The sequence below is a fragment of the Vicia villosa genome, linkage group LG1 (assembly GCF_029867415.1).
Source record: "Vicia villosa cultivar HV-30 ecotype Madison, WI linkage group LG1, Vvil1.0, whole genome shotgun sequence".
In the NCBI taxonomy this organism is placed as follows: Eukaryota; Viridiplantae; Streptophyta; class Magnoliopsida; order Fabales; family Fabaceae; genus Vicia; species Vicia villosa.
The window spans coordinates 92167666-92188340 of record NC_081180.1 but is presented as its reverse complement, the minus strand read 5'-3'; positions in this window follow the sequence as shown (position 1 = coordinate 92188340).

Sequence of the window (20675 nt, the reverse complement as noted above, 5' to 3'; positions counted from 1 at the left end):
ATTAAATTGAATTTTTTTAATTATTTGTACAACATGACAAATTGATATATTCTTACCATGTATTTACATATCCATTATATCCTATTATTATTGAATAAAACTTTTTTATCCTTATTTAAAATAATTTTTAAATAAGATAAGAAAAAATTGATTTGGAATAGTTTATTATATTTTTCGTCTCTCGCTAAATAGTCAGTTTTATTGAATTTCTAATTTAGAATCTTCATTTATACCACCAATAAATAATGATTGTGACAGAAATAAATTGGACTGCATTTGCAAAAGTAAAATTAGATAATAAAGATTTATTTAAGATATTAGGCTGACCTTTTAAAATATTTTTCACAATATAGAAATTTATTTTATTTATGTAATATAATTAATTTAATTATACTTAAAATAATATACTTAATACAATTTTAATCCCTCACAAAAACAAATTTTTTTGAATCAGTTCTTCTTCGTATTTTTGAATCGTGACTGAATCGCCATGTGTGGTCAATGGGCAATTGTCTGGACGGCCATGTGTGGTTAAAGAGCAATTGCTCTGCCACTAAATCAATGTATTTTTTATGTTTTAATTTACAAATAACACTTATATCAATATATTTTTTCAATTATAGTAATACTTAATATATTTTGATTCCTAACAAAAAATATATATATAATTAATCCCTTAAAAATTTTAATTAGTCTGGTTAGTCACATATGTTTAATCCTATATTATAGTATCATCACATTAAAACCAGGGAGTAAAAATTCTACATTACCATCACATTATATGTATCATCAAATTCAAAATCATTGTACCAACAAATAAAACTCTAAATCTAAAACATCTAGTATCACCAAAACAAGTTAAATAAAGGAGCAGGTAACATCAAGTTGGCCGCCATTGTGTAAATTCAGGAGTAGGCAAGAATCTTGAACTATTAGGTCCAATTTGTGGAGATTTACATGAACGTGGAGGGCAAAATAGAGGTGTTGATGGTTGGATCGATGAAGATTCAACTATTGAAAGACGTCCAATAAAAAGTCGAATAAATATGATTTTTTTTGTTAGGTATTAAAATGTATTAAGTATTGTTAATAATTAAAAAAAGTAACAAGAAAATATATTGTTATAAGTGTTATTTGTAAATTAAAATATGAAAATTATATTGGTTTAATGGTAGAGCAAGTTACTCCTTAAGCAAGGACTCCTTGGTTTTCAATCCTTGCTAGGCACAAATTTTTGATTTTTTTCATCTTTCATTGATAAGTAATTAAAATTAAAATAAATAAAAAATAAATTGAATATTACATGGATTTAAAAATAATTGAAAAATAAAAATAATAAATCCACATAAGCAAAAATAATACACATGACAGTCCAGTCATCCTTCAATGCGATGGATTTCTGTAGGATTTTAGGGGGTTTGGGTGCTACCACAGTGGTGTGTGAAGGATAGAAAAACACTTAGAAAGGGGGGGCTTGAATAAGTGCAGCTTTAAAACTCTTAAGATAAAAACAATTTGCACAATGATTTTTATCCTGGTTCGTTGTTAACTAAACTACTCCAGTCCACCCCCTTGGAGTGATTTACCTCACCTGAGGATTTAATCCACTAATCACACAAGATTACAATGGTTTTCCACTTAGATAACCTCTAAGTCTTCTAGAGTATTCTGATCACAACCTGATCACCCTAGGAACACAATGCTTAGATACCCTCTAAGACTTTCTAGAGAATCCGATCACAACTTGATCTCCTCTAGTTCTTACAAATGAATGTAAACAAATTCTTATAAGAGTTACAATGCTTCTTAATAAGCTATTATCACAACTGTGATTTTTCTCTTAAGTTTAAGCTTAATCTCACTAAGATATTACAACCGTAATGAAGTGAGGTTGAAGATGAAGTTTGAGAGCTTTTTGAATTTGACAGCGTTTCTGTATGTTTGCGCAAAATGTTGTATTCAGCTTCTCATCAGAACTTCTATTTATAGGCGTTTGAGAAGATGACCGTTGGGGAGCATTTAATGCGTTGCGTGATCCGTACAACATTGCATTTAATGTTCCACTCTTTTGTCAACTACCTCGAGCCTTGCTTTTGCTGTGTCTACTGACGTTGCCTTTAATAGCTTCTAACGTTCCTTTTGTCAGTCAGCGTAGCCTGCCATTTTGTACTTGCTTCTGATCTGATGTTTGTGTGAACAACGTTTGAATATCATCAGAGTCAAACAGCTTGGTGCAGAGCATCTTCTTGTCTTCTGACCTTGAAGTGCTTCTAGCGTGATACCATGAGAACTTCAGTGCTTCTGCTTCTGATCTCAAGTTCTTCTGATGCTTCAATAGACCATGTTCTGATTCTGCTTGACCATCTTTTGATGTCTTGTGAGAGCATGTTCTGATGTTGCATATTTGAACCTTCTGAGTCAGTGCATCTTGCGCTGATTTTGTGCATACTCTTTGTATATTTCCTGAAATGGAAATTGCATAGAATTAGAGTACCACATTATCTCAAACAAAATTCATATACATTGTTATCATCAAAACTAAGAATATTGATCAAAACAAATCTTGTTCTAACAATCTCCCCCTTTTTGATGATGACAAAAACATATATAAATGATATGAATTTGCAATCAAAATATCATACGGCTAAAGACAATTACACAGTTATAGCATAAGCATATAAACATACTGTGTGAATATGTCTCCCCCTGAGATTAACAATCTCCCCCTGAGATAAATAATCTCCCCCTGAAATAAATACTGGAAGAAATTTATAAATAAAGGACTTCCCTGAGTATTTTCCATTTCAGTTGAGACGATCACATATGCTTAGATCTTTAGAACATTCAGAGCTTCTGCTTCTTGCTTGCATAGGACAACTTCAGAGCTTTGAATTTCTTCTTGAATCATTGCATGCTAGGTTGTATCAGAACATTGTTGAATGTACCAGAGCATCATTAGAGCATCTCTACATCCTGAAATGTTTCAGAACAAACTAAACGACAAAAGTCAGAGCATGAATGAATCATAACATGAAATATGTTTCAGAGCATATAGTATGTGTCAGAGCATACAACAAATTGTATCAGAACACATAAAATGCATCAGAACATAAAATATGTATCAGAGCATATAGAAAACAAAAAATGTATCAGAACATATAAGGAATAAGAATGTGTTAGAGCATATTCTATCACAAGAATATCAGAACATTCTTCCTTCTTGCTTCTGATCTTGAAGCTTCACAGCACTCAGCTTGCTTCAATTTCCATGAGCTTGTTTCTATATAGAATTGCTTTTCCCCATGTCTTTGCTTCTCATGTTGAGCTTTTTAGAATGTCTTCAATCCTGCAAAACACTCAAAGACATAGAACTTGCAAATTCTGTTAGAAATGTGGAGACTTACTCCCAGCAACTGATAATATAAATCAGATCATTTATCACATTTTCTCCCCCTTTTTGTCATAACATCAAAAAGCATAAAAGAGTCAGATGAAAAACAGACAATATGAGAGAAAAGAAGATAATTTTCATTGATTTCAACAGAAGAATTATCAGAAGATACAAAAGGAGATGCAAGAAGACAGATGCAAGAACAAAGAGACAACTAAGACACAAAAGACCACAACTAGCCTAGCTTAGACATAATCTTGGCCAGCATCTCATTAATCCCAACAGTGCTTTCATTCTGCTTCTTCATGAAGTCTCTGAACTCTTCATGTGCTACATCATGCTTATCCAGGCGAGAAGCAAGAACTTCTTGATTCTGTTGAAGAACCTCCAATGTCTTCTCCAGACGAGAGGATTCACCAGAAGTTTCACCACCAGCATTCAGTGGAATAGCATGTCCAGCAGAGGCATCCAATGTAAGAACATCTTCTTGAGTTTCCGGAACAGGACTTTTCTCAGAAGATTTATTCTCAGCATCACCTTCTTCCATAGAAGCATCTTCATCATATTCTGGAGTAGGAAGATCGGAATCGCCATTTTCCAGAGCTTGAAGAATCTTAGCTAGATTCTTTGGAGGAATGGGAGCAGCAACGACTCGATAGTAGACAGCCTCAGAACCAGCCATGGTAGGAGCCTACTCAGAAGAATTTTCCCTAAGCCAGTGAAATAGCCATTGGGAATCTTCAGTCAGAACAGGAAACTTAGGCTTCCACACAACAATCTCTCGAGAGTGTGCTTCTGAAGCTTCTGCCAGTTCATCAACAAAATCTCTTTCTTCAAAACAATGCCTCCCTCCAAGACGACTATGCCAGAAGTCTTCATAAGGTCTGAGAATCTTGCAAGGACCTGGGGCTATTGCTACACACTTCTTCTGAAGCTCCAGAAACATAGAATTCATATTTCTTCTGAAAGTCCTCCATAGATTTCTGAAAGCCACATCATCCATCCTGGATTGATATGTTGCTTTCAAGATATCTAACCCTTCCTGCATCCTAATGTTTAACAATTCAAATTGTACACCAACAGATAATTCCCGGCGGGATTTGAGTTAGGTGATGGCAGAATCTGGTCTCAGAAGGAGATAGGGTTGAGGATCCCTATCGAGACAGAGAGATGATTCTGCTTCATTCTCAGATTCTAACACCACTAACTCAGGTTCAGGACGAGGCTTGGGTGTGTAGTTGCAATCACGAAGCAATTGCTCATGTGATGCAGAATCAGGGAGATCAGAGATGGAGGGATTATTTTGAGTGTGGGATGGAATGAGTTCATAGTTAGCATGAGGAGGTGGTTGAGAAATGGATATATTTGAGTGAGGAGGAAAATAGGTTTGAAGGGGTTGAATATTCAGAATGAGGGTTTCAAACGAATGGTCAGAAGCAACATTGGTTGTGGGTGGAGAGGGAGGAATGAGAACATTTGTTACAGGTGAGGAAGGTGGGGTAAGAACATTGGTATGGGGAGAAGAAGGAGGTGTGAGAACATGGGTGAGTTGAGGTGTTTCTGTTGGAGCTGTTTCTGGTAGAATTTCTGGTTGAGGGTTAACCGGAACTTCTGTTGGTACGGATTCTGAATGTAAAACAGATACAGAGACAGGTTCAGAAAGATGTATACCTTTGGACACCTTCTGAAGAGCTTCAAATGCAGCCTCAAGTCTTTTCTTCTTCTTGTTCTTCTTCTCTTCCATAATCTTTGCCTTCCCAAGAGAGATTTCTCTTCTTCTGGCATTTTCCAGTCTTTCTTTCTCTCCACCCACAGCTTCTTGATTTTCAACTTCTTGCTGATTCACAGCTTCTGGAATCTCTTCTTCTTCTTCATCCGAATCTACTATTATTAATTTTCTTTTCTTTTTCTTCTTCTTTTCTACATCCTTTCCATCTTCTACATTCTTATTTTTCAGCTTTCTCTTCTTCTTCTTCTTCTTCTTCTTCTCAGCACCTTCTTGTTCAACATTTTTATCTTCAACTAAAACATCCTGGCTTTCTTCAGCAACAACTTCTTTATCAGCATTATTCTCCTCAACTACAGCAGCTTCTTCTTGGACTTCCTTCTCCTGACTGTCAGAAGGGCAATCAAACTTCCGTTTTGTCCTTCTTTCTTTCTTTCTTTCCTGCAGCTTCTGGTGCAGCTTCTGAAACATCTTCTGAAACTGCTAGCTTGGAAGTAGAAACTTTCTTGCGACCACCTTTAGCAGGAGCATCTTTGTCTTTATCTTCCTTGAGAGAGTTAAGATAGTTAGCCCTAACTCCTGGCAGCTCACTTCTGAAGAATGATTCAAACTCAGCAAGAACAAGATTTCTTCTGCTTCTTGCTCCTGGGAGAGGTTGAGGATTGTCTTTATCCTCTTGAATGAGATTCATCTTTCTCAGAGTGTGAGCATTCAAACAGCTTCCTGAATCAGTAACAAGATCCTTGATAACTCCTTGAGCTTCCAAGTCTTCAACAATCTTGGTATGAATCAGAAGATTGGTGATTATTCTTCCAAAAGGAATAATAGTACCTTTCTTCTTTCTGAAGGCATTTATGGAGTCTCTTACAGCATTCCACATATGATTGAATATTATGTATATAATATCAATCTTCTTCTGAGTGGCAATGCAGTACAGAATATATTGTTGCTCTTTGTTGACAAAATCTGCAGAATGGGTTTCTTTTCTGTGATAGAAGCACCCCAGAAGAATCTTGGTCCAGATTTTGTAGAGATTCTTCATGTCTTTGACACGCTTTGTTTTCTTTACATCTGGGTAAAGTTTAGCCAGAACGGCATCCCAGTCTGCTCTTTGATCCACTTCATAGACGCCTTCAGGGTTTCTCAGATCAAACATCATTCTTAGGATGTTCTCAGTAACAACAACAAATCTTCCATGAACAAAAGACAGGATTGATTTAGGGGCAACTACAGCATGCACCCAAAATTCCTTCACTAGTTCTGGGTAAACAGGTCCACAGAACTCAGAGAACAGAGAAGTCCATCCTTGAAACAACATATCCTCTTTCAGATGGAACTCATGTTTTTTAAGACTATCAAAGTCCACCGTTAATTCACAGATAACTTCTAACTCATTTCTGGGAATGGAACAAGAGATAACTGGAACAATTTGATCTTCTTCTTCTTGAAGATGTAGAGGAACAGAGGAACCCACATTGAGAGATGATGAAGCAGCCATTGAAGCACTATTGAGATTACTGGAAACTTTTTTTTTGGTTTGCGTTTAGGGTTTGAGAAAAGGGCAAACAAGTTGCAGAAATGCATGCAAGAAGAGAGAGAATGAGAGCGAAAAAGAGAAACGTTATGATTTGAAATGAATATATAGGGGCGGATTTGAAAAAGAATGCAATTAATTTATGAGAATGAACAGTTACAGAATTAATTGAAATCAAATGCATTAAATGATGAGTGACGTTAGGTGAGAGAACATGATATTTGAAATGATTTACACAGTTACCTAGGGCGGCGTCCCATCAATTTCACACATGCTTTTACCTATCGTGTGAACACGTGTTCACCATCAGAAAACACTTGATGACAGCTGTTACAAAAAAAATGCTTCTGATGAACGGTAGAACTTCTCATCTTCTGATTCTGATCAATTGTTTTGACTACCATTCTTTAGAAAAGATCTAGTTCTGATAGGATCATCTTTCTTTCCAAGAATGACATCTTCTGAGGGAGCAGAGGTGAGTCTAGAAGATCTTCTGACTGTTGGCTCTTCAGAAATTCTGAGATTCTCTAAAGACGCAGCAACTTGATCTTCTGATCCTTTGCTTCTGAGATTTTCAGCTTCTGAAACTCTGCTTCTTGGTTCTTCAGCTTCTGATATATCAATATCTATATCTGCAAAATTCTCAAACTTCTTTGGCTTTTCAAGACCAAGCTTATCATCAAATCTGATATTGATTGATTCTTCTACAACCAATGTTTCAGTATTGTATACTCTGTAGCCTTTAGAGCGTTCAGAATATCCAAGAAGGAAACATTTCTGTGCCTTAGAATCAAACTTACCAAGATGATCTTTAGTATAAAGAATGAAACAAACACAGCCAAAAGGATGAAAATATGAAATGTTGGGCTTTCTGTTCTTCCACAATTCATAAGGAGTCTTATTTAGAATAGGTCTTATAGAGATTCTATTCTGAATATAACATGCAGTATTTATTGCTTCTGCCCAAAAGTGCATAGCCATATTGGTTTCATTGATCATGGTTCTGGCCATTTCTTGTAGAGTCCTATTTTTTCGCTCTACAAATCCATTTTGCTGTGGAGTTCTAGGACAAGAGAAATCATGGGCAATACCATTTTCTTTGAAGAACTCCTCAAAGAATCTGTTCTCAAATTCACCACCATGATCACTTCTGACCTTTATGATTTTGCACTCCTTCTCAGATTGAATCTGAGTGCAGAATTCAAAGAACACTAAATGAGACTCATCCTTGTGTTTTAAGAACTTTACCCATGTCCAGCGGCTATAATCATCTACGATGACTAATCCATATTTCTTCCCTCTAACAGATGCTGTTTTGACTGGGCCAAACAGATCAATGTGCAGAAGTTCTAACGGCCTAGAGGAAGAGACAACATTCTTAGATTTGAATGCAGGTTTGGAGAACTTGCCCTTCTGACATGCTTCACAAAGAGCATCTGATTTGTATTTCAGATTTGGGAGTCCTCTGACCAGATTTAGTTTGTTAGTCTGAGAAATCTTTCTCAAACTAGCATGTCCTAATCTTCTGTGCTAGACCCATTGCTCTTCGGAAACAGACATAAGGCAAGTCACCTTCTGCTTCTCAAGATCAGAAAGATCAATCTTATAAATGTTGTTCTTTCTCTTTCCTGTAAATAGAATTGAGCCATCCTTCTGACTTACAGCCTTGCAAGACTTTTAATTGAAGATTATGTCATAACCATTGTCACTTAATTGACTTATGGATAATAAGTTATGCGCTAATCCTTCTACAAGAAGTAAATTAGATATGGAAGGAGAGTTACCAATACTTATGGTTCCAGAGCCAATTATCTTGCCCTTCTGATCTCCTCCAAACTTGACTTCTCCACCAGACTTAAGCACTAGGTCTTGGAACATAGACCTTCTTCCCGTCATGTGTCGCGAGCACCCAGAGTCCAGGTACCATGACATGTTGTGCTTTGTCTTCTTTGCTACCAAGGATATCTGCAACAGAAATTATCTTCTCCTTAGGTACCCACAACTTCTTGGGTCCTTTCTTGTTAGTTTTCTTCAAGTTCTGATTGAACTTGGGTTTAGTATAATAAACAACAGGAGGTACAACATGATATTCTTTAGGTTTAGCAGCATGATATTTTCTAGGTTGTGTCACATGCTTCTTAGTGTGTGTGACATGAAAGCTTTTGGCATGTGAAGTGAGCCTAATATCATGTGAGTGGCCATATTTGAACTGATCATACAATGGCTTGTATGTGATTTTCATATCATCTACAGGTTCAAATTTGTGTGAGGTATCACCCTCATAGCCAACGCCAATCCTTTTGTTTCCAGAAACACCATATATCATAGAAGCAAGATGACTTCTGCCAATACTTCTAGATAAGAACTTTCTGAAGCTCGAGTCATATTCTTTCAGAATATGATTGAGACTAGGAATGGATTTTTCTGATCCAGAATGAGATCCAATGTCTTTGGATAATTTTAAAACTTTTTCCTTCAGTTCCGAATTTTCCTCTTCCAGCTTCTTAGTTTCAGAATCAAATAGCTTTTTCAGCTTTTTGTATTTGATACTAATATGAGCCTTGAGTTCCAGAAGTTCTGTTATACTGGAAACTAACTCTTCTCTAGATAGTTCAGAAAATACCTCTTCAGAATCTGATTCTGATGCAAATTCTGATCCATCATTAACTGTGGCCATGAGTGCAATGTTTGCCTGCTCGCCTTCAGAGTCTGATTCTGATTCTGAATCTGAATCATCCCATGTTGCCATAAGACCTTTCTTCTTATGAAACTTCTTCTTGGGATTCTCCTTCTGAAGTTTTGGACACTCATTCTTGTAGTGACCAGGCTCATTGCATTCATAGCATGTGACATTCTTCTTGTTAGATCTTCTGCTTCCAGAAGATTCTCCACGTTCAGGCTTCTTAGAACTTTTGAAGTTCTTGAACTTCCTATGCTTGCTCTTCCAGAGTTGGTTTACCCTTCTGGATATCATGGACAGTTCATCTTCTTCTTCTGATTCTGATTCTTCAGAATCTTCTTCTTCAGCCTGAAAAGCGTTAGTGCATTTTTTATAATTAGATTTTAATGCAATAGACTTACCTTTCTTCCGAGGTTCATTAGCATCCAGCTCAATTTCATGACTCCTCAGAGCACTAATCAATTCTTCAAGAGAGACTTCATTCAGATTCTTGGCAATCTTGAAAGCAGTCACCATAGGACCCCATCTTCTTGGAAAGCTTCTGATGATCTTCTTGACATGATCAGCCCTTGTGTATCCCTTGTCAAGAACTCTTAATCCAACAGTTAGCGTTTGAAATCTTGAGAACATCTTCTCAATGTTTTCATCATCCTCTGTAATACGGTGAACTGACTTTTTATCGATCGAAATGTCGCGGTTAAGCATGAGTCGCCACCGACTTTTATTTTATCCAAACAAATTCAGAAAGGCTAAAAGAAACAGAAAAAAACCTTTTAAAGAAATCTAAGTTCGGGGGGTAATTTATGCAAAGGGAAGGTGTAAGGCACCCTTTGCATCCCTGGTTTCCCATGGGCTCTTAATTGCTTTGCTTGCTCGTTTTCAGAAAATGTAGATGAAAGAGGAAAAAATGGACTTTAGCTCGTAAATGAGCGTAGCCAGTTTTTGAAGAATTTTGAGAAAGAATATAGAAAATAGAGCATGACAAGGCAATTAGGGGCAATTACCTTAAACTCAGATGATAGGTCTCTTTTTAGCCTTTCAGAATGAAAGGGTCAGTCCTTGCCATAAGAGGGCAGGAAGCCTTTCGTTTGGAGGTTGAAGGGTCGTCGAAGCATCCTTTGCCATAAGACTATCCCATGCCATAGAAGGGCAGGTAGTCTAAGGTAAGGATCAGAATAAGCCTTATTCGTAGGCAGCCAGAAGATACCTCAGCCTTTTCCGTAGGCACCTTCCGAGGGTCGAGGTCATGTAGTGTATCGAAGGCAGCATCATTAGGGTCGCATGACCTTTATTTATCGAGGCAGCATGGCTGAGGTATCCTCGTATTCGAGGGACGTGGGTTATTCTGCAAAGAACACAAAGGCAACAGGCAACATGCAACAAGGCAACAGGCAACAAGGCAACAGGCAACAAGGCAACATAGAGGTTACCCCAAAAGAGTGCGTGTGTGCAATAATCACGTGGTTAATTCAGTTATGTTATCTTGTAAATTAGTGACTCTAACCCAGTTTAAATTTGCACTCCCTAAATTACTAACCACGCAGTATATAAACAATTTATGGGAAGGGGGAAAATGAAACCAGCGGAGGAGAGGGGAATTGTAACCAGCGGATCCCTTAATAGGGTTTGGCATAAGTAATAATAAAAACAGAAAAGATTTAGGGTTACCAATGACGTAGCTTTGGCATTCGACAAACCCTGAAAAGGTGGAAAAAAAAAACAAACAAAAATAGGGTGAGTGCATTATCAAGTTCGGAGGCAAACGGGATTAACCTTAAAATAAAGAATAAGTAAATTTTAAAATAATAAAAATACACATACTTAGTTTGTTTTGATCTGATAGGGTCGGCAGTGGAGGTTTCCCGAAGCATTGACTCTGACCCTCGGAGGATTGACAGAAAAAAGTAATGGGAGGAAGTGAGTGTAGGAGGAATTCATTGATGGGAGTGATCAAACCCTAATTAAATAAAAGGCAGGAAAGTATTTAAATAATTAAAGATTAAGACTTAACTTTTGAATTTGACGTGGCGCGTTGTCGGAGTGAACCCTGTTGGTAACCCTGAAAAGGCAAGGCACAAAAGAAAATGTTTCAGTGTATTGGAATGTTCGTCCTAAACCCTGATTAGGGTATGATTGGAATAAGAAACACAAACGATTTAATTAATTATTGGTCTCGCGACCTAATTAATTAAATAGGGATGAGAAAATAAAATCGAGAGTAACAATAATTTTTATAAATTGTATAGAGTGAAATTAAAATATGTATGAATTTTTTGTGTAATTAAGTAATTAAAAAAAAGAGAAAGAAAATAAAAAAAATAATATAATAAGTATAAAATATTATTATTATTATTATCATATAAAAAAGGAAATTTTTAGAAAAGGGTTTTATTAGTGGAAAAATAAATTAAAACAAATATATAAATGTATATATGTAAAAAGATTGTTTAATAATAAATAAATAAAAAAAGAAAGAAAAGAACTCAGCTTTTTTTCAGTGTGGGTGGCTTCTGAGGAACTATGGTGCACCCTCAACGCTTGATTCGTTGGATCTGAGCTTGGCTTAATCTGACGACTTCCAAAGGTCAGACGCTAAGGGTGTACAGTAAGCCTGGGCGCCTGCGTGGATACTGAATCTGCCTGCAAGGTTAAACGAGAAATAGAACAAAAATAATGCAAGGGGCAGGGTTCGAACCCGTACCCTTGCCAATCAGAGTCTTTGGACACGCCTAGCTTCCGCTTCACCACCTTCACTTTGCTGTTAACATGTTATCCATAACATAATATATACAAAAACAAAATTCAAAATTATGAAGGAAAGAAACTACGCGCCCAGCTTCTTCTTCCTCGTGAATACAGTAGCGTTTTTTGGCAACGGTTTGGGTCTGTGGCTATACACCTGCAAATCTCAAGAAACTCCATACGGGCATGAAAATCAAAGATAAACACATGGTTACGTTCGTATCATCATCATCGATTCAATGATAGCCCCAATTCGGTCCAACTCCCATTATTTCTAAAAACCCTAACTCAAAGCTTTGAAAACCCTACAATGGTGGATCCTTATATTCACAACGAAAATCAAATTAAACATGCAGAAACGGTCTAATCATTAACCTGAACACGAATATGCAATCAAAATCTATTTATGATGCACGATAAATTATAATCGAAGCAAAGAAAAATTTAGCAAACCGCGTGTAATTAGGAGCGTTTCTGGACGTTTGGATCGAGGGTGATGATATGATTATGAACAGAAAGCTTCAGAGAATTGATTGGGATGCTTTGAATTGCTTGAATCGCCCTAGAATCTCGACTGCAACTTCACTTTAGAGCCACGTTTTTTTTGAGTTCTCCTCAAGTTTCCTTGCTGCAAATCCTTGTCCAAAACCAACCCTTATGATTTGTGCACATTAGGTACTTATAGAAGATGTATTAGGTCAATAAAAACTCAACAAAATCTCTTTGAATCATTGATTGAATTTTGATGGGATCTTGAATATAAACTTTCTAAAACTTCATCCAATTTCAATCTTTCCAAATTAATATGTGTGAGCACGAATTTGATAGCAATTATGGGATATTTTGTTGATTGGAATGATTGGAAATCAAAGATGAATCAAATCTTTTTCTATTTTCTTTCAAATATTTGATTAATATTGACTTTTTAATGAATAAAAATTCATATAAAATCAATTAATTATCAATAATTCGTGGTATTGGATATGGACCTCATTGGTGACTTGTGGAACAAGATTGGGCCAAAAGAAATTGGGTTCCTTTACAAGAAAAATCCATTTTGAGGCATTTTCTTCACATTTTCCTTCTCAAATTTGTCCAACTTTGACAAGGTCTATCTCTCTCAATTTTTGAGGTATGAATGTGTTCTAGGATATTTTGGAAACCTTAGAGAGTCCTCTAACCAGTGTCTTTGGTCTCATATCAAAATCATTTTCCATTCTCATTTTATGTCCTTTTGAAAAAAGTGTCTTTTTGTTGACTTTTGAAAAGGACCTATAGTGTTTTGGTCCATATCTCTTAAATGAAGCATTTTTAGACTTGGCATGTGAGAGACAATTTTGTAGAGAATTCAATTTCCTTCAAAATGAGCTTTGGATGGGAAATTTCTGATGTTCCATGTGAGAGTTATGGCTGGTCAAAGTTCAGTTGACTTTTCCTATACAAAACCCTAATTTAGAAACCTTTTGAATTGTTGATTTTTGATCTTTCCTTGATGAACCATGATCAATTCTTGATCAAATGGTGAATGATACTTCAATATGAGGATCTTGACAAAAAATCAGGAGTTTTGACCTTGCTTTGACCACAGTTGACTTTTTAGGTCAACCAGTCGACTGTTGACTTTCTGAGCTTTTGAATGACCAGAACTTTGAGATAGGCCTTGATACTTGTCATGGAGATGATGTGAGATATATTGAGCCATATGAGATGCCTTGGAGCCATTTGATTCACTGATTTTTCTTTGAATAAGCCAAACCCTAGTTTCAGAGCCTTGTATAGGAGAGTGTGTCTAGGAGCTTTGTGTATTGATTTGAATTTGAATAAGAGAAATAGTATGGGCAAATTTTGAGGTATGACAGCTGCCCCTGTTCAATTATCTTAAACCTGAAGATGTAGAGTGGTTTGTAGGCCAGTCGGTATCTGAAGGTGGAAGATGATTGAACACTAGAATACCAAGAAATTTGCCCTAGCTGAAGTAGGGACGTTTGTCGGAGATGGGCTTGAAGATGCCATCCAGGTGTTTGAGAGTCAGAATATGTCGTACGTTAGACTGTTTCTGAGGAATAGACTTAGGTTGTGTCGTACGTTAGACTGGGTCTAGTTTGCATCAGCAGATGTCTGGAAAACCGTGCGTTAGGTCGAAGAATAAATCGTGCGTTGGACTATTCTCAATTGCATCCTCAGATGTCTGGAAGACCGTGCGTTAGGTCGAAGAATAAATCGTGCGTTAGACTATTCTCAATTGCATCCTCAGATGTCTGGAAGACCGTGCGTTAGGTCGAAGAATAAATCGTGCGTTAGACTATTCTCAATTGCATCCTCAGATGTCTGGAAAAACGTACGTCAGGTTGATGGATGAGTCGTGCGTTAGACTACCCAATTTGCATCCGTAGATGTCTGGAAAACCGTGCGTTAGGTTGATGGATACGTCGTGCGTTAGACTACCCAATTTGCATCCGTAGATGTCTGGAAGGCCGTGCGTTAGGCTTTGCTTTGAATAAGATTCGAACTTTTGTAATGTACCTGTCAGATAATATTCACTTGGTAACAATGTCAGTTTTATGCAATGTTTATGATGTATGTAATTTGTTCCTCAAAATAAATGAGGAATGTGCGTATGAAGTAATGTATGCGATGTATGAATATGTTTATGATTTATGATGTATGACTATGATTTATGCTTCTTGGAACATCTAGATCGAGGAGATAGATTTTTCTCTTGTTGTGATTTTGATGTTTTGATCTTGTCTTGAAGATGATCGATTGGGGATTTACGATTTCTGCTTGGGGATGACCAGTAACTTGATGTACCCTGATTGGGAATAAAAGATATTAGTAGACCGTGTTGGAGAAGGGCCTAGTGTTGGAGAACCGGTAGTGTTGAAAATGTAAACTCTGTTGGGGAGCCATGTCTTTGTCGGGACGAGAGCATTTGGAAATGATTACTCTGTGGGGATATGATCTTGTGAACCTGGCTTTGTAAGGAGACATGGGTGTCTCGAAAGATGCCCCCAGCATTATAGTAACTACCATTCCTGGATTTGATTAGGACACACCACTGAGTATTGATCAAGATGTCAAACTGGACTTGCATAGATTTGCCCCTGCTAGTAGGGACTTTGGAAAGATTCGCCTCGCGAGGATTTTATGAGATGTATATTGTAGGCGACATGCCCCAAGTAATCGTAAACTTAGGATGATGCCCCTGACTGTTTGGCTTTTGAGAGATTCTTGGAATTTTGACTTGATTGCCCCAGATTGATTGGGCAAAACATGCCATGCCCCTTGTATACATAAGAGACATTGCTTCTGAAGTGATTTTGTCTGTCGGGATAACTTTTAGTCATTAGTTGTATCCTGTGCAAATTCTTTCTGTTGCTAACATTTGAAATTATGTAGCAGAATATGTTTAATAATGAATTCATGAGATGCAATGCATACGTTTGTCTTGAGTTTTTTTTTGAAAACATTTAAACAGAAGATGTAAAAAGCGTGATATTTGTAAAAACATGATATTTGTAACGACGTGATGTTTGTAAGAATGAAATACCGACTCCTCGTTTTTGGTAAACCTTAAGGAGTCAGGATACCTTTTTAGTGACAGTATACTTTCGAACTAACCATGCTTCAGTTAGGACTTTCAAGGGTTGTAACGTGGCTTGGTTCACGGTTTAAGAAACAAAGGATAAAGGCGCAAAATTTGATTGTACCCACCCCTCTTCGTGATGATCTTCAGTCCTAAACTCAGTTAATTCAACTTATGCATTCAGGTCCCAAGAGACTTTTGGATTTGCACCTTTGATAATGATGATGGTTCACAAACAAAGAGAACTTTTTGAGATGGCAGTCACTTCTTCCTCTTGGTAGTCACAATATTGTGTTGTTCAGGAATTTATTGACTTCTCTGTTTTCATCTTTTTGATATCCCTAACTTTTGCCTGAACTGTTTATTTTTGAGATTACAGTCAGCGGGATGCCTTGATTTTTGCCTAAGTCATCTTTTGATTTTTGACTTAGCAGGCTTTTCTTTGTATATATGTTTTTTCATCATTTTTGTTTTTTGAAAGATGTTGGCTGCCTTGCTTAATGATTGATGAACCATCGTTGGCTTTTGATTGACATCTCCGACACTTATTTGATGTGTGCGGATTAACGCTTGTGATTGAACCCTTTGTTGAAAGGTGTACTTGAATGATTCTCTTAAAATAGAATGCACAGCCAAATTATGTGAGAATTACCCTGCCCCAGGTTAAAAATGCGGGTTTTTTCGTACAGAAAAAAAAAAACTCCTACTTCAAAGGCTCAAAGGGGTTGACAAGGGATTAACATCCTTATATCTCCACTGTTTAGGAATTGAAACAATGCCTGTACATCGTCAGCATAGTCTGTTCAAAAGCACACTGTATGAGGTTGCGGTATCGTTTTCGTCATCCTCCCTCAAAAGGCTTACAGCTTAGCAGGAGTTGAATAAACACAAAACATATGCAAAGTAAATACGCAATTTAAAATGAGTGATAACGAAATAATGTATTCAAGACAAACATATGCAATGCACTGATGATATTTATTAAAACAGATAATGTCTATCATAATTTGAATGTTTAACAAACAGAATAGAAATTGCAAATGAAAGTAAATCTAATGATCTAAAAAGTTCATCCTTCTAGGCACTAATCAATCTTTTTGTGGTTAGGCATGGGAGCAGTGATCACTACAGGAGTCTTGGGATGAGGGAATTCAATTTCACCAGCATCGATCATATCTTGAATCTTGTTCTTCAATGGCCAACAATCATTTGTATCATGCCCAGGGCTATTGGAATGGTATGCGCACCTCCCATTGGGCTTATAGCTGGGAGCGGAAGTGTTGGGCTTTACAGGAGGACCCCTCACAGTGATCAAGTTTGCTTTCAACAAATGTTGTAATGCATGAGCCAGTGACATGTTGATCTTCGTGAACTGACGCTTAGGTGCATCTGGCTTGCGTCTTTGTTGTTGTGGATATGCCCCAGTGGGTAGGTTGTGTTCATTACGACCTTTCCGATTGTACCCAGCATTATCCATATGAGGTTCCTCAGGTGAGTTGAAGTCAATGATCTTGTCATCAATGAGGTCTTGGATCTTGTGTTTCAACGGTCCACAATCCTCTGTATCATGACCAGGACTATTCGAATGATAAGCACATCTCGCATGATACTTATACCCAGGAGCGGGATTAGTAGGAAACGAATATGGAGGCAATAGAGTTATCAAGTTCTGATTGAGCAGTTGTTGCAGAGCTTGAGATAGCGGCATGGGTAACGGAGTGAATGACCGCTTAGGTTTGGATTTCCATTTATCTTGCACACCTTGATGCTTATGTTGATTCTTCTCCCTCTCGATCAGGAGTGCCTTTAATTCTTCTTGCCCCTTGGCCAAGTTAAAGATCATCCCTTGGAATTGGTTGTTCTGAGCTTGGAGTTTTTTGACAGATTGTTCAAGGTCCATGATGCTGAAATAAACAGCGAGGGAGGATGAGAGACCTATTGTAAGAACCTGTTATGCGATGTTATGAATGCAGATGCAATATTTTCAAGGATCTTTAGGCTTTTAGTTAGCAACATTAGAAAGTGATTTGGTCGCGTCTTTGTGTGAAGAATCTGATTTTTGTCTTTGAACGTCGTTCTTTGAGAATCAAGCTCACCATATCGAGTGGGTCATCGCCTCTGATTCGGGATACTTCTGAATTTGAAAGCACATGGCTAGAGGAAAATAAATCCTCTTGCCCCTTGATAGGTACTGAGTCTCTGAATTGGAAGGTATGTGGCCAGAGGAAAGTAAATCCTCTTGCCCCTTGATAGATACTGAGTCTCTGAATTGGAAGGTATGTGGCCAGAGGAAAGTAAATCCTCTTGCCCCTTGATAGGAATTCAGTCTTTGATAAGAGCACCTGAAATTGCGCGCCCTAAATCCCTAAGATCCTTGAAAGGGTTAGTTAAACCATGTTATGCTCATGATGTCATGATGTCATGTGAATGCAGTGCATTAGGCGTAGTGTGAGATAGTAAGGACAAACAAGTCATTTTATCAAAACCTGCAAGGGAATGAAGGTTAGTAGCAAACACAAACAAGTCACACAAGTCACACAATTTTTGGCTTAAGGCTTGCATGGAGTCTGATCAGGTGTCCTTCCCAAGGGTATTTCTATGGATAGGGAGATTTCAGTAACGGGTTCTACAAGTTATCCAGAATTGTCAGCCCTTCTAAAGCACCCTCGGACATGATGCATTCGCACCATGCAATGATACTTTGAGAAAGAACCTATCTGAATTGTAGCATCGGGTAGCGACTAGTTCTTAACATTTGTCAAGAGTAGTCCCCCCACTACGTTCCTAAAGGCCAGGATGGGTTAAGGGTAACTAAAGGTCCTTGAGCTCCGGCGCACCCACAGACACATACATGGACCTCCCTCATTTGAGAAAGGTGTGCATATGCTATGGAGTCCTAACTCAAGTGTGAACTTCATATTGACTCATCTCCCACATATGTGAAAGAGGTCGCCATGACTATGCCACTCCTAATCTTAAGTGTTCTTGAATCCGGGAATAGGATTCGTCCTTCATTTAATTCCCAAAACGCCCCTGAAAAATAAAACAAACAAAGCAAACAATAGAAAACAATTAAGTGAATCCTATACTTTTAAGGTAACCCCTCTTTTAATCGAAAGCATCCCCAGCAGAGTCGCCAGTTCTGTAATACGGTGAACTGACTTTTTATCGATCGAAATGTCGCGGTTAAGCATGAGTCGCCACCGACTTGTATTTTATCCAAACAAATTCAGAAAGGCTAAAAGAAACAGAAAAAAACCTTTTAAAGAAATCTAAGTTCGGGGGGTAATTTATGCAAAGGGAAGGTGTAAGGCACCCTTTGCATCCCTGGTTTCCCATGGGCTCTTAATTGCTTTGCTTGCTCGTTTTCAGAAAATGTAGATGAAAGAGGAAAAAATGGACTTTAGCTCGTAAATGAGCGTAGCCAGTTTTTGAAGAATTTTGAGAAAGAATATAGAAAATAGAGCATGACAAGGCAATTAGGGGCAATTACCTTAAACTCAGATGATAGGTCTCTTTTTAGCCTTTCAGAATGAAAGGGTCAGTCCTTGCCATAAGAGGGCAGGAAGCCTTTCGTTTGGAGGTTGAAGGGTCGTCGAAGCATCCTTTGCCATAAGACTATCCCATGCCATAGAAGGGCAGGTAGTCTAAGGTAAGGATCAGAATAAGCCTTATTCGTAGGCAGCCAGAAGATACCTCAGCCTTTTCCGTAGGCAACTTCCGAGGGTCGAGGTCATGTAGTGTATCGAAGGCAGCATCATTAGGGTCGCATGACCTTTATTTATCGAGGCAGCATGGCTGAGGTATCCTCGTATTCGAGGGACGTGGGTTATTCTGCAAAGAACACAAAGGCAACAGGAAACAGGCAACAAGGCAACAGGCAACAAGGCAACAGAGAGGTTACCCCAAAAGAGTGCGTGTGTGCAATAATCACGTGGTTAATTCAGTTATGTTATCTTGTAAATTAGTGACTCTAACCCAGTTTAAATTTGCACTCCCTAAATTACTAACCACGCAGTATATAAACAATTTATGGGAAGGGGGAAAATGAAACCAGCGGAGGAGAGGGGAATTGTAACCAGCGGATCCCTTAATAGGGTTTGGCATAAGTAATAATAAAAACAGAAAAGATTTAGGGTTACCAATGACGTAGCTTTGGCATTCGACAAACCCTGAAAAGGTGGAAAAAAAAAACAAACAAAAATAGGGTGAGTGCATTATCAAGTTCGGAGGCAAACGGGATTAACCTTAAAATAAAGAATAAGTAAATTTTAAAATAATAAAAATACACAAAGATACTTAGTTTGTTTTGATCTGATAGGGTCGGCAGTGGAGGTTTCCCGAAGCATTGACTCTGACCCTCGGAGGATTGACAGAAAAAAGTAATGGGAGGAAGTGAGTGTAGGAGGAATTCATTGATGGGAGTGATCAAACCCTAATTAAATAAAAGGCAGGAAAGTATTTAAATAATTAAAGATTAAGACTTAACTTTTGAATTTGACGTGGCGCGTTGTCGGAGTGAACCCTGTTGGTAACCCTGAAAAGGCAAGGCACAAAAGAAAATGTTTCAGTGTATTGGAATGTTCGTCCTAAACCCTGATTAGGGTATGATTGGAATAAGAAACACAAACGATTTAATTAATTATTGGTCTCGCGACCTAATTAATTAAATAGGGATGAGAAAATAAAATCGAGAGTAACAATAATTTTTATAAATTGTATAGAGTGAAATTAAAATATGTATGAATTTTTTGTGTAATTAAGTAATTAAAAAAAAGAGAAAGAAAATAAAAAAATAATATAATAAGTATAAAATATTATTATTATTATTATTATCATATAAAAAAGGAAATTTTTAGAAAAGGGTTTTATTAGTGGAAAAATAAATTAAAACAAATATATAAATGTATATATGTAAAAAGATTATTTAATAATAAATAAATAAAAAAAGAAAGAAAAGAACTCAGCTTTTTTTCAGTGTGGGTGGCTTCTGAGGAACTATGGTGCACCCTCAAC